Raw genomic sequence first — 12,430 nt, forward strand, 5'->3', positions numbered from 1 at the left:
TGTCCAGGGATGTGTGCAGGTTAGCTGATTTAGCTATATAAAAACACCATACTCGGTTACTGGAATGGGGGGTGGGGGTTGAATGGAGTGGGAGGGAGGGAGGAGAGTCTGGGTGGCATGCCAAAAGGAGGGAGGTGCAGACTTAATGGGATAAATGGCCTTTTCCTGCACTGTAAGGATTATGATTCTATCTTTTGCCCATCTTGGAATGATTGATTCGGGTTAGGGATACTACCCAACATTTTACAAGTTACATGATTCATTTGGATGAGAGGATTGAAAGCAAGGTAGCTAAAGATGGATAGAAAACTGTTGTTTGAAGACATGAGGTTGCAGGCAGATATAGTTAGGGTTAGTGTATGGGCAAAATATCTTACAGATGGAGTTCAATATATAAGTAATTCACTTTGGCAGGAAGAATAATTAAGAGCAGAATTCCTTAGATGGAGAACGACTGCAGAATTCTGAGGTGCAGAAAGATTTCTGAGTCATAACGTATGAGTCACAAAGTTAGTACGTGGATTCAGCATGCACGTGTAGTCAAACATCATTGAAAGAGACCTTTTGGTTTCACTAGTGCAAGCTGACCATGTTCCCAAACTAAAGTAATTCCACCTTCCTGTGTTTGGTCCATATCTCTCCAAACATAGAGTCATAGAGATGTACAGCATCGGAACAGGCTCTTTGGTCCAACCTGTCCATGCCCACCAGATATCCCAACCCAATCTAGTCCCACCTGCCAGCACCTGGCCCATATCCCTCCAAACCCTTCCTATTCATATACCCATCCAAATGCCTCTTAAATGTTGCAATTGTACCAGCCTCCACCACTTCTTCTGGCAGCTCATTCCATACACGTACCACCCTCTGTGTGAAAAAGTTGCCCCGTAGGTCTCTTTTATTATCTTTACCCTCTCACCCTAAACCTATGCCCTCTAGTTCTGGACTCCCCGACCCCAGGGAAAAGATTAGATTAGGTTAGATTAGATTACTTACAGTGTGGAAACAGGCCCTTCGGCCCAACAAGTCCACACTGACCCGCCGAAGCGCAACCCACCCATACCCCTACATTTACCCCTTTTACCTAACACTACGGGCAGTTTAGCATGGCCAATTCACCAATTCATCTTTGGACTGTGGGAGGAAACCGAAGCACCCGGAGGAAACCCACGCAGACACGGGGAGAATGTGCAAACTCCACACAGTCAGTCGCCTGAGTTGCCTGACTTTGTCTATTTACCCTATCTATGCACCTCATAATTTTATAAACCTCTATAATGTCACCCCTCAGCCTCCTATGCTCCAGGGAAAACAGCCCCAGACTGTTCAGTCTCTCCCTGTAGCTCAAATCCTCCAACCATGCCAACATCCTTGTAAATCTTTTCTGAACCCTTTCAAGTTTCACAACATCTTTCCAATAGGAAGGAGACCAGAATTGCACGCAATACTCCAATAGTGGCCTAACCAATGTCCTGTACAGCTGCAACATGACCTCCCAACTCCTGTACTCAATACCCTGACCAATAAAGGAAAGCATACCAAACGCCTTCTTCACTATCCTATCTACCTGTGTCTCCACTTTCAAGAAGTTATGAACCTGCACTCCAAGGTCTCTTTGTTCAGCAACACTCCCTAGGACTTTACCATTAAGTGTATAAGTCTTGCTAAGATTTGCTTTCCCAAAATGCAGCACCTCTGAATTAAACTCCGTCTGCCACTTCTCAGCCCATTGGCCCATCTGGTCAAGATCTGTTGTAATCTGAGGTAGCCCTCTTCGCTGTCCACTACCCCTCCAATTTTGGTGTCATCTGCAAGCTTACTAACTGTGCCTCTTATGCTCACATGCAAATCATTTATGTAAATGAGAAAAAGTGGAGGACCCAGCACAAATCCTTGTGGCACTCCACTGGTCACAGGTCTCCAGTCTGAAAAACAACCCTCCACCACCACCCTCTGTCTTCTACCTTTCAGCCAGTTCGTGTCCAAATGGCTAGTTCTCCCTTTATTCCGTGAGATCTAACCTTGCTAATCAGTCTCCCATTGGGGGGGTGGGGTACATTTTGGTGCCGCCCTTTTGGCGCCGATCATTTGGCACCGCCGTTTTGGCTCTAAACTAGTTTGGTGCTCATTACTTTGGCGCTGAGCTGTTTTGGCACCAATTCAGAATAAAAAAAAACTCTTGTTTGGTTAAAGAAGAGAGGATGACTAATGACCCAATGTAATTTTCCCAACTAGCAAGAGTTGATAGTCAAAGCTGTAATGACCCGCTGTAGATTCAAATCTCGTTTTGTAATCATTTTCTCATTTAACAATTGTTAATTCTTAATCTACTGCCTTGATGATACTTAAGCCCTTCTGTCTTCACATTGGAAAGCTGTAATACAGTTTTCTTTTTATTTTCTTGTAGAGCTCAGACCAGAAATGGCTAAAAACATTCTAAGCAAGAGAGACAGACCAAATTTTCACACAGTGGTTATGTATTAGTGCCAAAACAGCTCCGTAATGAGCGCCAATACAACAGGGCCAAATGATCGCGCCAAAAGGGCGGTGACACATAGTCCCATTCCGCCATGCGGAACCTTGTCGAACGCCTTACTGAAGGACATATGGATCATATCTAGCACTCTGCCCTCATCAATGGTCTTTGTTACTTCCACAAAAAACTCAATCAAGTTTGTGAGACATGATTTCCCATGCACAAAGCCATGTTGGCTATCCCTAATCAGTCCTTGCCTTTCCAAATACATGTACATCCTGTCCCTAGGATACCCTCCAACGACTTGCCCACCATCGAGGTCAGGCTCACTGGTCTATAGTTCCCTGGCTTGTCCTTACAACCCTTCTTAAACAGTAGCACCACGTTAGCCAACCTCCAGTCTTCCGGCACGTCACCTGTGACTATCGATGATATAAATATCTCAGCAAGAGGCCCAGCAATCACTTATCTAGCTTCCCATGGAGTTCTAGGGTACACCTGATCAGGTCCTGGGAATTTATCCACGGTTATGCATTTCAAGACATCCAGCACTTCATCTGTAATATGGACATTTTCCAAGGTGTCACCATCTATGTCTCTACTTTCTATGCCTTCCACTGTTGGAATATTGCGTGCAATTCTGGTTTCCTTCCTATCAGAAAGATGTTGTGAAACTTGAAAGGGTTCAGAAAAGATTTACAAGGATGTTGCCAGGGTTGGAGGATCTGAGCTACAGGGAGATGCTGAACAGACTGGGGCTGTTTTCCCTGGAGCATTGGAGGCTGAGGGGTGACCTTAAAGAGGCTTACAAAATTATGAGGGGAATGGATAGGATAAATAGACAAAGTCTTTTCCCTGGGGTCAGGGAGTCCAGAACTAGAGGGCAAAGGTTTAGGGTGAGAGGGGAAAGATATAAAAGGGACCTAAGAGGCAACTTTTTCACACAGAGGGTGGTACGTGTATGGAATGAGTTGCCAGAGGATGTGGTGGAGGCTGGTACAATTGCAACATTTAAGAGGCATGAATAGGAAGGGTTTGGAAGGATATGGGCCGGGTGCTGGCAGGTGGGACTAGATTGTGTTGGGATATCTGGTTGGTATGGACGGGTTGGACCGAAGGGTCTGTTTCCATGCTGTACATCTCTATGACTCTAAATATATTCCTACTTCCTTTATACTCTTCTAAAGATTTACTTGATCTATCCTGTCTATACCTTACATATGTTTCCTTCTTTTTCTTAACCAAACCCTCAATTTCTTTAGTCATCCAGCATTCCCTATACCTACCAGCCTTTCCTTTCACCCTGACAGGAATATACTTTCTCTGGATTCTCATTGTCTCATTTCTGAAGACTTCCCATTTTCCAGCCGTCCCTTTACCTGCAAACATCTGCCCCCAATCAGCTTTCGAAAGTTCTTGCCTAATACCGTCAAAATTGGCCTTTCTCCAATTTAGAACTTCAACTTTTATATCTCGTCTCTCCTTTTCCATCATTATTTTAAATCTAATAGAATTATGGTCGCTGGTCCCAAAATGCTCCCCCATTGACACCTCAGTCACCTGCCCTGCCTTATTTCCCAAGAGTAGGTCAAGTTTTGCACCTTCTCTCGTCTGTACATCCACATACTGATTCTGAAAATTGTCTTGTACACACTTAACAAATTCCTCTCCATCTAAGCCCTTAACACTATGGTAGTCCCAGTCTATGTTTAGAAAGTTAAAATCCCCTACCATAAACCTATTATTCTTGCAGATAGCTGAGACTTCCTTAAAGTTTCTTTCTCAATTTCCCTCTGACTATTAGTGGTCTATAATATAATCCTAATAAAGTTATCGTCCCTTTCTTATTTCTCAGTTACAACCAAATATCTTCCCTGGATGTATTTCCGGGAATATCCTCCCTCAGCACAGCTGTAATGCTATCCCTTATCAAAAATGCCACTTCCCCTCCTCTCTTGCCTCCCTTTATTTCCTTCCTGTAGCACTTGTATTCTGGAACAATAAGCTGCCAGTCCTGCCCATCCCTGAGCCATGTTCCTGTAATTGCTATGATATCCCAGTCCCATGTTCCTACCCATGCCCTGAATTCATCTGCCTTCCCTGTTAGGCCCCTTGCATTGAAATAAATGCAGTTTAATTTATTAGTCCTACCTTGTCCTTGCCTGCCCTGACTGTTTGACTCGCTTCTGTTCTCAACTGTACCAGTCTCAGATTGATCAGTTTCCTCACTATCTCCCTGGGTCCCATTCCCGCCACCTTACTAGTTTAAATCCTCCCATGCAGCTCTAGCAAACTTCCCTGCCAGTACATTAGTCCCCTTCCAATTTAGGTGCAATCCGGCCGCCTTGTACAAGTCACTTCTACCCCAAAAGAGAATCTGCAGTAGGGAGTACAGTGGGTTCTTTCTTGATTATATGTTTTTTGGAGATATGTCTCTTGATTAAACTTAAAATATAAGCCATAACTATTAATTTAACCTGGGGCAGTGTTTGGAGAGGAATAAGATGGTGTTATTTTCTGGGTCTGTAGATTGTGAAGGAGCAAAAATGGTCATTAATAGAATGATATGTACTTCTTGTCAGATGTGGGAGTTTAAAGAGAGTTTAAGGATTACTGTGGATTATATCTGTCATAAATGCTGCACAAAGTTAAAAATCACACAACACCAGGTTACAGTCCAACAGGTTTAATTGGAAGCACACCAGCTTTCGGATCGTCGCTCCTTCATCAGGTGATAGTCAGGCGCTCTGAAAGCTAGTGTGCTTCCAATTAAACCTGTTGGACTATAACCTGGTGTTGTGTGATTTTTAACTTTGTACACCCCAGTCCAACACCAGCATTTCCAAATCATAAATGCTGTAGGCTGCGAATCTTATCAGATCGAACGGATCGATTGGAGAGATAGAAGCAATGAGGAATTTGCAAAAGCAACAGTATGTGATGAATGGCAGTTATAGGAAGGGGGGAAAGTCTCAGATACAGTTACATAGATGGGTTAAACGCCAGGGAAGGTAAGAGAGGTAGGCAGCTATTGCAGGAGTCTTTTGTGGATATACCCATTTCAAACAAGTATGCTGTTTTGGAAAATGTAGGGGGTGATGGATTCTCAGGGGAACTCAGCACGAACAGCCAAGGGTCTGGTATTGAGACTGGCTCTAATGCAATGAGGGGTAAGTCAGGTTACAAGAGATCAATTGTGTTATGGGACTGTCTAGTCTGAGGTACAGACAGACGTTTCTGTGGCCAGCAGGAAAAAAATCAGAATGGTGTGTTGTTTCCCTGATGCCAGGATCAAGGATGTCTCAGAGAGGGTGCAGAATGTTCTCATGGGGGAGAGGGGCCAGCAAGAGGTCATTGTCCACATTGAAACCAACGGAAGGGAAAAGGTTGAGATTCTGAAGGGAGATTACAGAGAGTAAGGCAGGAATTTAAAAAGGAGGATCATTGTCCCACATCTGACAAGAAGTACATATCATTCTATTAATGACCATTTTTGCTCCTTCACAATCTACAGACCCAGAAAATAACACCATCTTATTCCTCTCCAAACACTGCCCCAGGTTAAATTAATAGTTATGGCTTATATTTTAAGTTTAATCAAGAGACATATCTCCAAAAAACATATAATCAAGAAAGAACCCACTGTACTCCCTACTGCAGATTCTCTGTGGGCCACACTTAAAAACAACGATGAATTTATCTGATTCTGTGCCTTGAACTTCGCCCAACAGTTCCTCCATGATCAGTTGTGAATTTCACTGCTTGTTAATTTTCCCAGATGCACTCCGATGTCCAACGATATATGAATTCAAACAGCAAAGGCAGTAAGTGTGCAGGTTCACTCTCTCTCTGTCTCTTTCTCCCCTGCAATGACCTCACCATGTACTTCCTTCGTCTGCTCTTCTCCCTTTTAATATTGCTGTTGTTTTGATTTTCTTTTTCCCAAAGTTCCAAAACAATGCAACAGCATATAAAACAGTAATTGGTGCTCCTGGTGTTCGAGGAAATCACCTCCAACACCTAAAATACCTCAAAAAGGAGCAGCTGTTATAGCCAGAAATTTTTCCCATCCTCCATCTTGGATTACCCCCTTTCCTATTCATGAACTTATCGAAATGTCTTTTAAACATTGTAACTGTACCTGCATCCACCACTTCCTCTGGCAGTTAATTCCATATCACCACTCTGTACAAAGAAAATAAATTTCCCATTATGTCTTTGTTAAATCCTTCTCCTCTCACCTTAAAAATATGCTTCCTAATTTGAATCTCCCCACCTGAGAGAAAATATCTTTGCTATTCACCTTATGTATTCACCTGGGCGGCATGGTGGCTCAGTGGTTAGCACTGCTGCCTCACAGCGCCAAAGACCTGGGTTCATTTCCCACCTCAGGCAACTGTCTGTGTGGAGTTTGCACATTCTCCCCGTGTCTGTGTGGGTTTCCTCCCACACTCCAAAAATGTGCAGGTTTAGCTGAATTGGCCATGTGTATTGTGAAGAGGTAAATGTAGGGGAATGGGTCTGGGTGGGTTGGTCTTCGGAGGGTCGGTGTGGACTTGTTGGCCCGAAGGGCCTGTTTCCACACTGTCAGTGATCTAATCTATGCCCCTGGTGATTTATAAACTTCTATAAGATCACCACTCAACCTCCTACACTTCAGCTAAAAAACATCCCAGCCTATCCATCCTGTCTCTATAATTCATTTCTGGCAACATTCTGGTAAATCTTTTCTGAACCCTCTCTGGTTTAATAATATACTTCCTATAACAGGGTGACCAGAACTGCACACTGTATTCCAGAAGAGCCCTCACCAACATCCTGTATAACCTCAACATGACGTCCCCACTCCTATACTCAAAAGTCTGAGCAATGAAGGGTAAAAACAAGGACTGCAGATGCTGGAAACCAGAGTCTAGATTAGAGTGGTGCTGGAAAAGCACAGCAAGTCAGGCAGCATCCGAGGAGCAGGAAAATCAACGTTTCAGGCAAAAGCCCATCATCAGGAATAGAGGCAGGGTGCCTGCAGGGTGGAGAGATAAATGATATGGGTGTGTGGGGGTGGGGAGAAAGTAGTAGAGTACAGTAGGTTAATGGGGGTGCAGATTGAGGTGATAGGTCAGAGAGGAGGGTGGGTTTCTTGTAGAGAGAGGAGGAAAACTCCTTCATGAAGGCAAGTGTGCTAAACACCTTCTTAACCACCCTGTCTACCTCGATGCAAATTTCAAAGAATTATATACCTGAAGCCTCGATCTCTCTGTGTTCTACAACACTATCCAGGGTCTCACCATTCCTTGTATAAGTCCTGCCATTGTTTGTTTTACTAAAATCCAAATTAAACTCCATTTTCCACTCCTCAGCCCATTCACCCAATTGATCAAGAGCTCTGCAATCTCTGTAATCAAGAAAGAAAATAGGTTCTTTCCTTTATTATGACAGGAATTGAACATAAATGTAAGGATGTTCTGCTTCATTCCTACAGGGATTGGGCGAGACAACATCTTGAATACAGTGGGTAGGTTTTGGAATTCTGGAAATTCATTTGAGGTGATTCAGAGGAGGTTTAGCAGATTAATGCCTGGAATCAGCAGGTTGATGAAGGAGGATAGGTTGAGCGAGATAAAAGGACAAGGAGGTGGATTAGAATTGCTGATTAAAACAGGAAAGTAATGTGATTGTGAGCAAGGATACAGGATGTGGTGAAGTAGAGTCTGTATGGGTGAAGCTCAGAAACTCAAATGGGCAGAAAATGATAGTGTTCTCTAGCCCTTCTACCAAAGTGCATTATCTCTTTAGGAGTGTTGTATTCCCTGGAATTTAGAAGATTGATGGATGATTTGATTCAAAGTTTCCAGATGTTAATCAAAGTTGGTCATGTAGATAGAGAGGAACTATTTCCACTGGATGGGTGAAGTGGGAACTCAAAAACCCTTCCAACTGCTGTAATCAGACAAGACTGGAGCTTTTTTTTTTGTTCACTGGATTATTCGAACAGACAAATGAGAATAGGAGTAGGCCACTCGGCTCTTCGAGCCTGCTCTATCTCTGAATGAGATCATGGCTGATCTGATTTCAACATCAATTCTATGTGTCTGCATATCCCCCCAATAATCTTTCACTATCTTGGTCATCAAAAATTATCTGCCTCTGTCTTTAAAATATTTGAAGATTCTGCATACAGTGCCTTTTCAGGAAGCAAATTCGATAGACTGTCAACCCTCTGAGAGAAATGTTTCCTCACCTCTGCTTTAAATGTTTTCTCACCTCACCCTTACTTTTAAACTATGATTACTACCTCTAGATTCTCCCACAAGAGGATACTTTTTTTTCAGCATCCAACTGGTCAGGTCCCCTTGGGATCTTTTATGTTTCAGTTTAGTCTCCTCTTTCTCTTCTAAATTGCAGAAGATACAGGCCTAGCCTGTCTAGCATTTCCTGACAAAGCAATCCACCTATTCCAGGTATTAGTCCATTAAGCCTTCTCTGAACTGCTTCCAATATATTAGCAACTTTCTAAGTACGGTGACAGTACTGAGCACAGTCCTCCACATGCAGCCTCACCAGTACGGAAGGGGGAATGCATGTATCCCAAGAGGGTACATTCCCACTTGCTTATGGTCATAAGTTTTCAGCAAGCCTTCAGAACATTGATTAGGCCACGGTTGGAATATTGCATGCAATTCTGGCCTCACTCCTACTGGAAGGATGGTGTGCAACTTGAAAGGGTTCAGAAAAGATTTACAAGGGTTTTGCCAGGGTTGGAGGATTTGAGCCATAGGCTGTGGCTGTTTTCCCTCATGCATCGGAGGCTGAGGGGTAATCTTCTAGAGGTTAATAAAATCATGAGAGGCATGGATAGGATAAACACGCAAGGTCCTCTCCCAAAGGTAGCAGAGTCCAAAACTGGAGAGCATAGGTTTAAGGTGAGAGGAGAAAGATTAAAAGGGACTTAAGTGACAACTTTTTCACACGAATGATATTTGCCTCCTCACTCTCCACAGGAGTCATACTGGAGGATTGGAAGGTGGTGAATGTTGTTCCTCTATTCATGAAGGGTAATAGTGAAATCCCTGGCAATTACAGACCAGTCAGTCTTATGTCTGTCGTCAGCAAAGTTTTGGGAAGAATTCTGAGGGATAGGATTTATGACTATTTGTCAAAACATAATGTGATTAAGGGAGTCAGCGTGGCTTTGTGAGGGGCAGGTCATGCCTCACAAATCTTACTCAGTTCTTTGAGTAGGTGAAAAGTGTGTTGCTGGAAAAGCGCAGCAGGTCAGGCAGCATCCAAGGAGCAGGAGAATCGACGTTTCGGGCATAAGCCCTTCTTTCCTGAAGAAGGGCCTATGCTCGAAACGTCGATTCTCCTGTTCCTTGGATGCTGCCTGACCTGCTGCGCTTTTCCAGCAACACATTTTTCAGCTCTGATCTCCAGCATCTGCAGTCCTCACTTTCTCTGAGTTCTTTGAGGAGGTGTCAAGACAGGTCAATGATGGTCGAGCAGTGGATGTGGTGTATGTGGATTTCAGCAAGGCATTTGATAGGGTTCCCCATGTTAGGCTCATTGATAAAGTCAGGAAGTATGGGATACAGAGAGATTTGGCTATCTGGATTCAGAATTGGCTGGCTGACAGAAGGCAGAGAGTGGTTGTAGATGGAAAGTATTCTGCCTGGCGGTCAGTGTTGAGTGGGGTCCCGCAGGGCTCTGTTCTTGGGCCTCTGCGCTTTGTGGTTTTTATAAATGACTTGGATGAGGAGATTGAGGGGTGGGTTAGTAAATTTGCAGATGACACAGAGGTTGGAGGTACTGTCGATAGTATAGAGGGCTTCTGCAGGCTGCAGTGTGACATAGACAGGATGCAGAGCTGGGCTAAGAAATGGCAGATGGAGTTCAACCTGGATAAATACAAAGTGATGCATTTTGGAAGGTTGACTTCGAATGCTGAATATAGGATTACAGACAGGATTCTTGGCAGTGTGGAGGAACAGAGGGATCTGGGTGTGCAAGTACATAGATCCCTCAAAGTTGCCACCCCAAGTGGATAGGATTGTTAAGAAAGCATATGGTGTTTTGGCTTTCATTAACAGGGAGATCATGTTTAAGAGCCGCGAGGTTTTGCTACAGCTCTACAAGTCCCTAGTGAGACCATATTTGGAATATTGTGTCCAGTTCTGGTCGCCCTACTATAGGAAAGATACAGAGGCTTTGGAGAGGGTGCAAAGAAGGTTTACCAGGATGCTGCCTGGACTGGAGGGCTTGCCTTATGAAGAGAGGTTGAATAAGCTCGGACTTTTCTCTCTGGAGAGAAGGAGGAAGAGAGGAGACCTGATCGAGGTGTACAAAATAATGAGTGGAATGGATAGAGTCAATAGCCAGAGACTTTTCCCCAGGGTAGGATTAACTGGTACAAGAAGTCATAGTTTGAAGATATTAGGAGGAAGGTATAAAGGAGACATCAGAGGTAGGTTCTTTACGCAGAGAGTTGTGAATGCATGGAATGCGTTGCCAGCTGTGGTGGTGGAAGCAGAGTCATTGGGGACATTTAAGCAATTGCTGGACATGCACATGGATAGCAGTGAGTTGGGGAGTGCGTAGGTTAAGTTACTATATTTTACATTAGGATTAAATCTCGGCACAACATTGTGGGCCAAAGGGCTTGTTCTGTGCTGTACTTTTCTATGTTCTATGAGTGGTGCATGTATGACACAGGGTGGTACGTGTATGGAATGAAAAGCCCGAGCAGCTGGTGGAGGCTGGTACAATTACAACATTTAAAAGGCTTGTGGATAGGTATTTAAATAGGAAGAGTTTATAAAGACAAAAGCCAAAGGTTTGCAAATGGGGCTAGATTAATTTAGGATATCTGGTTGGCATGGATGAGTTTGACTGAAGGGTCTGTTTCTGTGATACCTATGTCAATGACCTTAAGCCTAGGTCATTTACATTGATCCAATTACAGACTGACCAGGTTCTGGCCAGCCAGTTGTACAGTTCGTATTGTTACACAGACAGCATTGTTATGGTATCACTAAAACCTCCCACTTCACTGGTCTGCAGAAATAATGACTGGCTGCAGTCTGTTCCCACAACCTGGTTAGTCCTTCATTTTTCAAATTCTGCCCTTTCAAGGACATTAATGATCCAAGTGGTTTTTATGACAATCTGGCAGCTTTTATTCAATTTTTCCTGTTTTAAATTTATTTTACAGACAGGAATCTCAAGTCAAATATTGGATCAAGAGCTGTCATTAATGCCTGATTCTCAGGAGCTGAATATCACCAGCTTTGAACATGGAAGGAAAAAGCATTGTTCAATGTGAAGAGCAACCATACGTGTGTTCTGTGCTTGCACAAGGCTTCAGCCAATCATCTGGCCTGTCGAGACATAAATGCAATCAAAACAGACAGACAACAATGACATATCATGGTCATGGATCTCAGTTTGAGCTAAGCAAGGGCTTATTCCCGAAACGTCGATTCTCCTGTTCCTTTGATGCTGCCTGACCTGCTGCGTTTTCCAGCAACACATTTTTAAGCTCTGATCGCCAGCATCTGCAGTCCTCACTTTCTCCTAAGCAAGGGCTGCTCAGCTCCTGATCCCTGTTTTGGTGCAAACATGGACAAAGGATCTCAATTTCAAATGTGATGGTGACTGTCCTTGAAATTAAGGACCCATTTGATAGAGTATTGTATCAAGGCATTGTAGCAAAACTTGAGATAACAACCATCTGCGAATGCTATTCTCCCCATGATAGCAAATGCTTGCAAAGCTCGAGGAATCAGACCTGAGTAGATTATCACAAGAGAATCTATTCGAGCTTGTACAACAGATGTGTGGAAGAGGTCTCTCAGTCAAGCTTAGCGATACTCTGCCATTTACAGTTCAAAACAGCACATTTTGTGTCACAACAGTTATATGCAATATTGGTATAAAATAAATGCTAGTCATTTATTGCAA

The 12,430-nt window shown here is 43.5% G+C and overlaps 1 long non-coding RNA gene across 3 annotated transcripts in view; it reads left to right on the plus strand.

The window, feature by feature from the left end:
* Positions 1-12,430, plus strand: part of LOC122543962 (uncharacterized) — a 61,645-nt gene extending 49,215 nt beyond the window's left edge. For all 3 annotated transcript variants that reach the window (XR_015754644.1, XR_015754645.1, XR_015754642.1), the window contains one exon: positions 11,682-12,430. This is a non-coding gene — a long non-coding RNA (uncharacterized LOC122543962). The remainder of the gene's footprint in view (positions 1-11,681) is intronic.

Source organism: Chiloscyllium plagiosum, unplaced genomic scaffold (genome assembly GCF_037043375.1).
Source record: "Chiloscyllium plagiosum isolate Xiang-an unplaced genomic scaffold, Cpla_swu_hap1 HiC_scaffold_46, whole genome shotgun sequence".
Lineage (NCBI taxonomy): Eukaryota > Metazoa > Chordata > Chondrichthyes > Orectolobiformes > Hemiscylliidae > Chiloscyllium > Chiloscyllium plagiosum.